The sequence below is a fragment of the Rousettus aegyptiacus genome, unplaced genomic scaffold (genome assembly GCF_014176215.1).
Source record: "Rousettus aegyptiacus isolate mRouAeg1 unplaced genomic scaffold, mRouAeg1.p scaffold_m13_p_1, whole genome shotgun sequence".
NCBI lineage: Eukaryota > Metazoa > Chordata > Mammalia > Chiroptera > Pteropodidae > Rousettus > Rousettus aegyptiacus.
The window spans coordinates 68,128,339-68,138,299 of record NW_023416284.1 but is presented as its reverse complement, the minus strand read 5'-3'; positions in this window follow the sequence as shown (position 1 = coordinate 68,138,299).

Genomic DNA, 9,961 nt, shown 5'->3' with positions numbered 1-9,961 from the left:
TTTTCTTTATATCTTTATCATTACCCTTTATTATAGTTAATTATTTTTATAGTTAATGCAAACTTTATAAAAGACTCTTAAATTAGTTGTATCATGCTGTGCATTCACACAGAATGCAGTGACCCTTCAGGGCTACAGGGAGAAGAACTCACCAACTCAGTAATTATATATTTTTTTATATCCTTCTCTGTTCAAATTACTGTGTCTTCTGTACTCTAATTAGATTCTGACTGATAATTAGTTACAAAAACAAATTTTTAATTGACATACAATAAGCTGCATATATTTAAATTGTACAGTTAAATATGTTTTGACATATTTATACACTCATAATATAAATCGAGATAATCAATATATTCATTACCCTTGAACCTTTCCTCATATCAAATAGTATTTTTGGGATCACATAAAGAGAAGTTGAGCTACTGATATGTTTAGTTTGGGTTCATTGGGATCAGTTTATGGGATTCATAGTCACTTTCATGTTCAAGTCACTGCTGGTCATCCTGGGTTAGGAATGGCTTCTGGAATTACTCCTACTGCTTACTGTTCTCACCAGCATCTTGATAGGAAGGATCTGGGCCATATAAATATGTCTTGTAGCACTGACTATGGACTTATGTGACAAATGGAAGAAAAATAAGACTATCTATCATCTATCTATCTATCTATCTATCTATCTATCTATCTATCTATCTATATCTATCATCTATCTATCTATCATCCATCTATCTATCTATCTATCTATCTATCTATCTATCTATCTATCTATCTATCATCTATCTATTTATCATCTATCTATCTATATCATCTAGAGAGATCCAGAACCTTTTCTGTGGGTAATTGTTCTAAATTCTACATGCAAATGTACAAAGACTGATAGAGGTTTCTTCAACTTATCAACAAAACCCTTAAATTGCTAATAATGCTTCGGTAGCTAAAAGAATCATTTTAAAACTGTCAGTAACAAGAAAATAAATTTTGATTCACTATACTAGAGGAGAGACTAAATTAGTTACCTAGTATCTTTACAAAAAAGACCATCAAGAGGTTAAATACAAAAAGCACGCAAAACATTGTAGAGGCAGGTCTGTCAGGTTATTAATAAAAATGATTATTTTCCCTAAGTTTATAGTATTTATAATATTTTTCAGCTTTTACATTTTGAAATCTGTTGCAATTTATTTTTTCATTCCAAGTAAATGTTTACTTTTATATCTAATTTTGAATTCATAATTTTGAATTTTTTTCTTAAAGTGGGACCCCCCCCCCCAAATGCATTAGATTTGGATCCCTCACAACCTAGATCCACCCCTGCTGCCAAGCATCATTTTACTTGAATGTGTCTCAGTGAATGAATTGCCTAGTATATGGTATTGTTTACTAGTCAGAGACTATGTAGGGATTTCGAAGATACTGATGACGATGATAGTGATGGCAATATTAATGGTAGTTGGTGGTGGTTGTGATGATTAATGGCTGTTTCTTTTATTCCTATAGAACAAGCTAAATCCATTAACTCCCTTTGTGGATTTTTCTGGCATAGCAAAGATTTTTTCTTTATATCTTCTCAAAATTGTACCTACTACAATTTAAATTTACTTTATCTTGATCCATACTAACTGCACAATGAGACCTTCTGATCAGCACTTACTGTATATTTCTTCATGTGGTCAATATCTGTGAGGACTCTGTTTTATCAACCAAAGCTCAGAGCACAAAGCTCTTTTCTAGTTTATATATATTTATGGCATTGTACAATATAATACTTAAAGCCTTATACAAATTTCTGGTTAGTTTGTATTTATGTATATACTTAACTGCATTTATTATAAAAAATACAGAAAAACTAAGTACATATTTTGAATACATATTTCACATACATTTTCATTAAAATACATGAAAATGGTCTTGGGAAATTGAGAACAATGATATTTAGAATATGTGTTGTTTAGTCTTCAATAATTATGTTTTCAGGTAAGTTTTTTCATTTAAAAGTTAGCATTGAAATTTGTGAGTTCAGACACATTTTAGGTTCAAAACGAAAGTTAGAAATTCTCTTTTGTAAAAAGCCTTTAGAAACACAGCATAAATAAAACCATTTTTTTTACTATGCTTTAATCATGTTCCATTTATTTATATGACAAAAATATTATTTACTGAAAGCTATAGTTTTTTTTTATTCCCCTTGTGTATCTTCATAGTTCGAATAGATCCCTGTCCTCTTTTCTTTCCTTATTTGTCAATTTTAGAAAGTCAGACTGTTCAATCCCAAGACAAATAGCTCTTTGGTAATGGGCTAGAAAAAGGGTTAAAAATGGTTTAGAACTAATTCAAGACAGAACAATCTGATTCCTGCTTGGGGAAGGACACAGAAGCCAAATAGATGGGGCTGTGGAGCCTGAGGAGGAAATTGTGAGTACTTGCTCTTGATTGAATATCATTATTCTCCTGTTGTCTAGGAAGATGATTGTTATAATTAGCAACAAATGTCATGGGCAACTATAATTTACCTTTCCTTGTAACAACTGATAGTTTACCTTTTTCAATGCCTTCTTCTACCCACCCATCATGTCACTCTCCCCATCTCTTCGTAATAATCAAGCACAGAATAAAATATATTTGTCTTATAGTGTTGTATATCAATGTATACTTACAGAACTAATAAAACTATTAATTTTTAAAAAGTCATTAAATGACCACTTACCCAAATTTTAAGCTCTTAAATTTAAAGTTCCCATAAGGAGAAATTAGAAATCATGAGGTTATATAATAGGCATGCAGGAGAGGTCTTTAGAGATATTTTTGGACTATTTCTTATTAACCTTATTTCTAAGTGTTGTATAAAGGGATATTATTTACTGTGCTTCACAATACCTTTTAAGTACAATTTTAATAGTCTTTAGATTTTGTTTGTAGTGTAATATTTTCATTGATTTTGAATTTGTTATAGTAATTTAATAGAATTATGTGTAACAAGTTGATTTTTGAAAATAGAATGCAAAGCAGAATATTTTATAAAGCATGATATAATTATTTTTAACTAACATGTGAAGAACATTTAACTAGCATGTACTTGTGCTAGGTATTCACTATGTGATAATTATAACTGTTTGATTGCCTTTAAATGAAAATAGCTCAAGTGCTCTTATTTTGGATTTCATGCTAGATCTAAATGAGTAAATCCCATTGAATGATTTTAAATAACACAAATATTATACTTAGAATAGTAATTAAGTAAATAAAAATGTCAATCATTTAAGTTAATAAGTAGTCAATCTTGGGCAAAGATAAATGTTCCCCAAACTGAGTAGGGATATTAAATAATACCTCACAATGATATACTTTTATCTGAGTATAGCTACTACTCTAATATTTGTTTTTTGTTTTTGTTTTTGTTTTTTTCACCCATAGCTCAACCCCACTCCCATCTGGCAACCATCAGTTTGTTTTCTGTATCTATGAGTTTGTTTCTCTTTTGCTTGTTCATTAATTTTGTTCTTTAGATCCCACATATAAGTGAGATCATATGCTATTTATTTTTCTCAATCTGATTTATTTCACTTAGCATAATACCCCCTATGTCCATCCATGTTGTTGCAAATAGTAAGATTTCATTCTTATTTATGGCCAAATAATATTACATTCTATATATATGTATCACCTCTTCTTTATCCAGTTGTCTATTGATGGGCACTTAGGTTGCTTCCGTATGTTAGCTGTTGTAAACAATGCTGCAATAAACAAACATAAGGGTGCATATATCTTTTTCAATTAGTATTTTGAATTTCTTTGAATAAATACCATAGTGGCTTCATCAATTTGCAATCCCACCAATAGTGCCCGAGGGTTCCCTTTTCTCCACATCTTCACTAACACTTGTTTGTTGAACTTTATATTTTCTTTTTTTTAAATTTATTTTTAATTAATTTACTTTTTGGCGACATTGGTTAACAAAATCCAGTAAGTTTCAGGGGTACAATTTAACAGTAAGGCAAATATACATATATATTGCATTGTGTGTTTCCCTCTCATAGTTAGATTTCTTCCTCTCACCACATATTTGACTGCTTTTGCCCCATTTACCTCTCCCTTTTCCCTCCCCGCCCCCTCTGGTAACCATTAGTCTAATGTTTGTTGATTTTTTGTTGATAGCCATCTGACAGGTATAAGATGATATCACCGTGGTTTTAATTTGTGTTTCTCTGATGATTAGTAACATTGAACATCTTTTCATATGTCTATTGGCTTTCTGTATGTTCTCTTTTCAGAATATCTATTTAGGTCTTCTGCCAATTTTTAATTGGATTATTTGTTTTTTGGATGTTGAGTTGTACAAGTTCCTTATACATTTTTGGATATTAACTTCTCAAAGAATGTATAATTGTTGAATATTTTCTCCCATCCAGTAAACTGTCTTTTCATTTTGTTGGTGCTTTCCTTTGCTGTGAAAAACCTTTTTAGTTTTAGGTGTAGCCTAATTTGGTTATTTTTCTTTTGTTCCCCTTGCCTTATTTTTGTTTCTTTTTGCTATCACAATTTTAGAATGGTTAACAATTCATGTCTACATGTCTATTTTCTATCCTATGATCTGAATGCATTCTTTATATCTTCACCAAGACTCTGTTCTAGACTATCATTATTAATAAATTATTTTAACCATATTTGATGGCCTTTGCTTGGTGTTCATTCTCTATAACATTACTGTAGATTTTAATATTTTCTACCATACCTTGCTTATTCAAATACTTGGCTTCTGTGGCATTGATTCTGGGTTGTCTTCTATTTTCTTGACTGCTCTTTATCTCACTGCTTTTTTCCCCCATTTTTCTACATGTACATGGTCTTTCATGCCCACTTCCAGAACATTCATTCTTTTTTTCCTTCCTTAGGGAGCATCTGTTTTCTTAGCTTCAACTATCATTTCTCTGCAGACAAGATTCTGACAACTAACAGTTTTCTATTTCTAGACTTGTTTTCTTGAGTCTTCTAGAGTCAAGGAAAATGAGAGAGAACCAACAATATTAAGAGTTTTTTTCTTCTCGCAATCATAAAACTATCTAGTTAGAGAATTTGAACTATGGAAATAATTGGAATAATGAGATTCTGTCAGTGAAAATAAAACAGAATGAGTTTGTTTGATGTTTCATTTTTGCAAAAAGATTGTTTTCTTATTTTTAATATACATTTTTATCTTTCATCCATTATTTAATTTTAGAGGTGGTTTTAGTGTTGTTGCATTGCTTTTTGCTAAAGGTCAATAAAATTTGTACTATATCCAGCTATTTCAAGTAATTAGTTCAAGTACTAAGCAAAGGTACATAATTTTTCAGGTGATGGAAAAATTCAATTACTGCTCATATTCAAAGTTATATAATGGCACTGGAGCAAGTTCATTATTTTAATACCACTTGCTAATTTTACTGGCAATTATTATAATAAAATATAATAATACTTTTTATTTGCAATATGCTTTTAAGCTACATACACATAATATCTGGATCTCATGTGACACTCAAAGTGTCCATTTGTAGCTCAGTTCATAACTTTCTGAGGCTTGATGAATGCATTTGCATAGGTTTTATTTTGCTGATTACTGTTATCACAAAGACCAAACTTACTGCATGTATTCAAGTTATCACAGGGTCAACAAGCAACAGTGCTATGATTTCATGGCCGCCACAAGCCAGTTATCCCTATGGTAACTTTTCTGATTACTAAGTCGGATAGAAAAAGTTAAGAACCATATTATTTCACTCATATGTGAAATATAAAACTAAAAGCAATAAATATGAACAAACACAACAAACAACCCAAAACGCATAAACACAGACAACAGTATAGTGGTAATTAGAGGGAAAGAGGGGTAGGGGGAAGGTAGAAGAAGGTGAAAGGTGATGGAAGGGGACTTGACTTTGGACAGTGAACACGCAATTAAATATATAGATGATGTATAATTTGTATAATTTATTAACCAATGTTACCCAAGTAAATTTAATAAAATTAAAAAAAATTATTGTAAGATTAACAAAGTCTATCTGTCTGTCTTCCTTCCTTCCTTCCTTCCTTCCTTCCTTCCTTCCTTCCTTCCTTCCTTCCTTTCTTTCTTTCTTTCTTTCTTTCTTCTTTCTTTTTTACCATATTGTTCTTGTATAAGAATAGGACATAAAATAAACAAACAGAAAAACAAAAAATCTGTGTGAAAGAGTTAAACTAGGGCACAAATTGGATTTTTTTTGTGTCCTGAATGAAACATGCCTATTAAGACAATGAGACTAATATTGATATATGATTGTGGAATTAGACCCATTATATCAAAAATCATACCCCGACTATTTTTGTCATCATAAAAGAACAAATAATAGTTTGCTGTCTAACACTTGGTTTACTAATGAAGAAAATATTTCTGAGCCACCTCTTAACTATTAGAAGGCATTTCATTAAAAAGGCTCCCAGTTCTTCCTTAGAAGTTAAAATATATTTGCTTAATGGGTTAATTCCTCCCCTGCCCCAATTTCATTTTGTTCACATTAATTCCTTTTTCTTCTCTTTTACTGTTTATCTTTTCCAAGATGTTTGGATAATAATTGTTTAGCAATATGTCCATACCGTGGATAAGTCAATAAATTTAAACAACATAGAGTTTAATAAGTAGAGCTACCAATTCCACAAACGTCCTCTGCTCCATCTCTTTGCCTTGTGGGCCTTGGGCTGCTTATTGTTTTTTTAATTTGAAGGGCTGTTCCACACAAAACATTTTTTTCCTTTGTGTTTCATTTTATGAAATGAAAATATTAGCATATTCATGTATGGAGAAACTGTATTTGACAGTAAAGAAAATTTTATACCAATTAGTTGGCGGATGTGAGAAATAAAATCTTAAAATGATAGTAAGAGTATATGTAACTAGACAAAATTATTACATGTTATCCACTATTTTGATATAAAAATATTTTGAAATAAAAAATTGATGTAATTATAAAGTTTTGAAATATTGCTACATTGGAAATTCGGGGATAGAAATTTAAGAAAATTATTTGAATATTTTTATTTAAACTATTTCTATTAAAGTTTATTTACATATTCCTATTCTTATTCAAACTATGAGTAGATTAAAGCACTGTGAATTACCAAATATTGTAAGTCTTACAAAAATATCACCATATTCATGTTCTTGTTAAATTCATTTCCCTATATTCTAGGTGCTGCCAAAACATATAGCAATGTTATTATAAATCTATTGAAAGACATTTGGGATATAGTAGTAGAAGAAAATGTTTTTTGCATGACAAAAGGAAAAAAATTAATATAGTAAGAGTAAATATTTTCACAAAAGATCCAAAGTCTAGAACAAATGATTTAAGAAGTCTCATACTATACTTATGTAATTTATATTTGTACTAGTTATTTTGAATTTTTTTTATTTCACGGTTAGACTTTTCATTGAGTTATACTCTCATACTCAGTTCTGCTCCAAAGTAATAAAAACATATCTTCATTATATTTATTTTTTCTTCAAATCTTAAACTGATTAGCTTATTAGTCATCTAATTAAAAATGCACATCAGTTTTGATTTTTTCTTCTTCTTCTTTTTTTTTAATGAAGTAGGCTACTCTATCCCATGTTGTACATGAAGACAAACAGGTTATAGGCAAGTCTATTTTACTATTGTAGATTTAAAGCAGACTTAAAACATACAAGGAAAATATAACATCACTGAAAGAAAATTAAATTAAAAATAATTTAAACCTAAAAATAAAGAAAAAAATGATAAAAATATTAAATATAAATTATAAAAACGTATACACTTGTTATGAATAGACCAAAAGGTCAGCACTGAGCTATCTAACAATTAACAAAAATTTGTAACCTGTAATAATCCATAATTCACAGTTTATGCTTACAAACAGACCGATTTTCAAGAAGTACAACTATTTTGTGTACTAATCTCAGGAAAATATTTCTCATTGAGATAAATGTCCTGTTTGTTGCTTTTAGGTTTATATTCCACATATAAGTGACCTCACATGGATTTCATTTTTTTCTGTCTGGCTTATTTCACTTAGCATGATTATTTCAAGATCCATCCATGTCGCAAATGGCAGTATTTCATCTCTTTTTATGGCTGAGCAATATTTCATTATATATATGTACCACAGCTTCTGTATCCAATCATCTATTGTAAGACACTTCAATTGCTTTCATATCCTGTCCACCATGAATAATGTTGTTATAAACATCGGTGTGCAAATATCTTTTTGGATATGAGTTTTCAAGTCTTTGGGGTAAATACTAAGTAGAGGGATTGCTGGATCTCATGGTAGATCAAGTCTTAGTTTCCTGAGGAAACTCCATGCTGTTTTCCATAGTGGCTGTACCAATTTGCAGTCTCACCAGCAGTGTATGAGGGTTCCTTTTTCTCTGCATCCTCTCCAACACTTGTTATTACTTATCTTGTTGATGACAGCTATTCTAATAGGTGTGAGATGTTATCCCATTGTAGTTTTGATTTGCATTTCCCTAATAGCTAAGGATGTTGAGGATCTTTTCATATGTTTGTTGGCCATTTGTATGTCTTCTCAGGAGAAGTGTCTGTTCAGTCTTCTGCCCATTTTTTAGCTGGATTTTGTTGTTGTTGTTGTTGTTGTTGAGTTGTATGAGTTCTTTATATATTTTGGATATTAGGGCCACATCAGAGGCATTGCTTGAAAATATATTTTCCCATTCAGATGGTTGTCTCTTTACCTTATTGATGGTTTCTTTTGCTGTGCAGGAGTTTTTTAGTTTGATGTAGTCCCATTCCTTTGTTTTTGCTTTTACTTCCCTCGCCTTTGAGGTCAAATTCATAAAATCCTCTTTAAGTCCAAGGTCCATGACTTTAGTTCCTATGTTGTAGTCTATGCAGTTTATTGTTTCAGGTCCTATATTCAGGGCCTTAATCCATTTTGAGTTAATTTTGGTGTTTGGTGATAGACAAAAGTCTAGTTTCATTCTTTTAAGGTGGCTTTCTAGTTTTCCCAGCACCATTTATTGAAGAGGCTTTCCTTTTTCCACTGTATATTTTTGACTTTTTTTGTTGAAAATTATTTATCCATGTAAACTTAAAAGCAACAAATAAATTGGACAAACAAACAGAGACTCATGGACATGGACAATAGACTACTGGTTACCAGAGGGAAGCGGGAAGGAGGGGAGCAAGAGGAGATAGATAGAGAGAAAAGGGTCAAATATGTAGTGACAGAAGGAAATCTAACTATGGGCAGTGAACACACAATGCAATAAATATATGCCTTACTGTTGAATTGTACACCTGAAACTTATCAGATTTTGTTAACCAATGTCACCATAATAAAAAAATAATAATAATAAAGAAAAAATTAAAAAGCCTAAAGCCAAAATAAAATGCAAAAATAAAAAAAATAATGTAAGAACAATGTCAGCTGTGATATTCCATCAGATGGAGAGTTCAGGGCAGTCTGTCTTTAAACAATTATATATTAACTATTCAAGAATTATTTATTATAATATATATTTATATTAACATATGTAAATTAATATGTAAACATGATAAATATATAAATGTATTAAATTTCAAAATAGTATTTTCTTAGAATATTATAAGGAAGCATAAACTGGAGAGGTAAATTTATTTTCTATGGAGTAGGTTGCATAAATACCATGAGCTAGCAATGGCTTTAAGAGCCATCATTTTTGGTAAACTATCCATAACATGAACTGGCTAATAATTTATGATTTTATGCTGTATGTTAACTCATTTAGTTTTCTGAGTATTTATTTTATATTCAATTCTCCTCTACTATATAGAGAATGGCCTGGCATCCATGTTTAACTATTCCAAAGGTGCTTTCTTGAGACTTTAAAAATAAAGCCAAAGGGAACACATGATTGGTTTATCTGCATGTATAATTTTCAAGTTAATTTTTTTTTTAGCCATATACC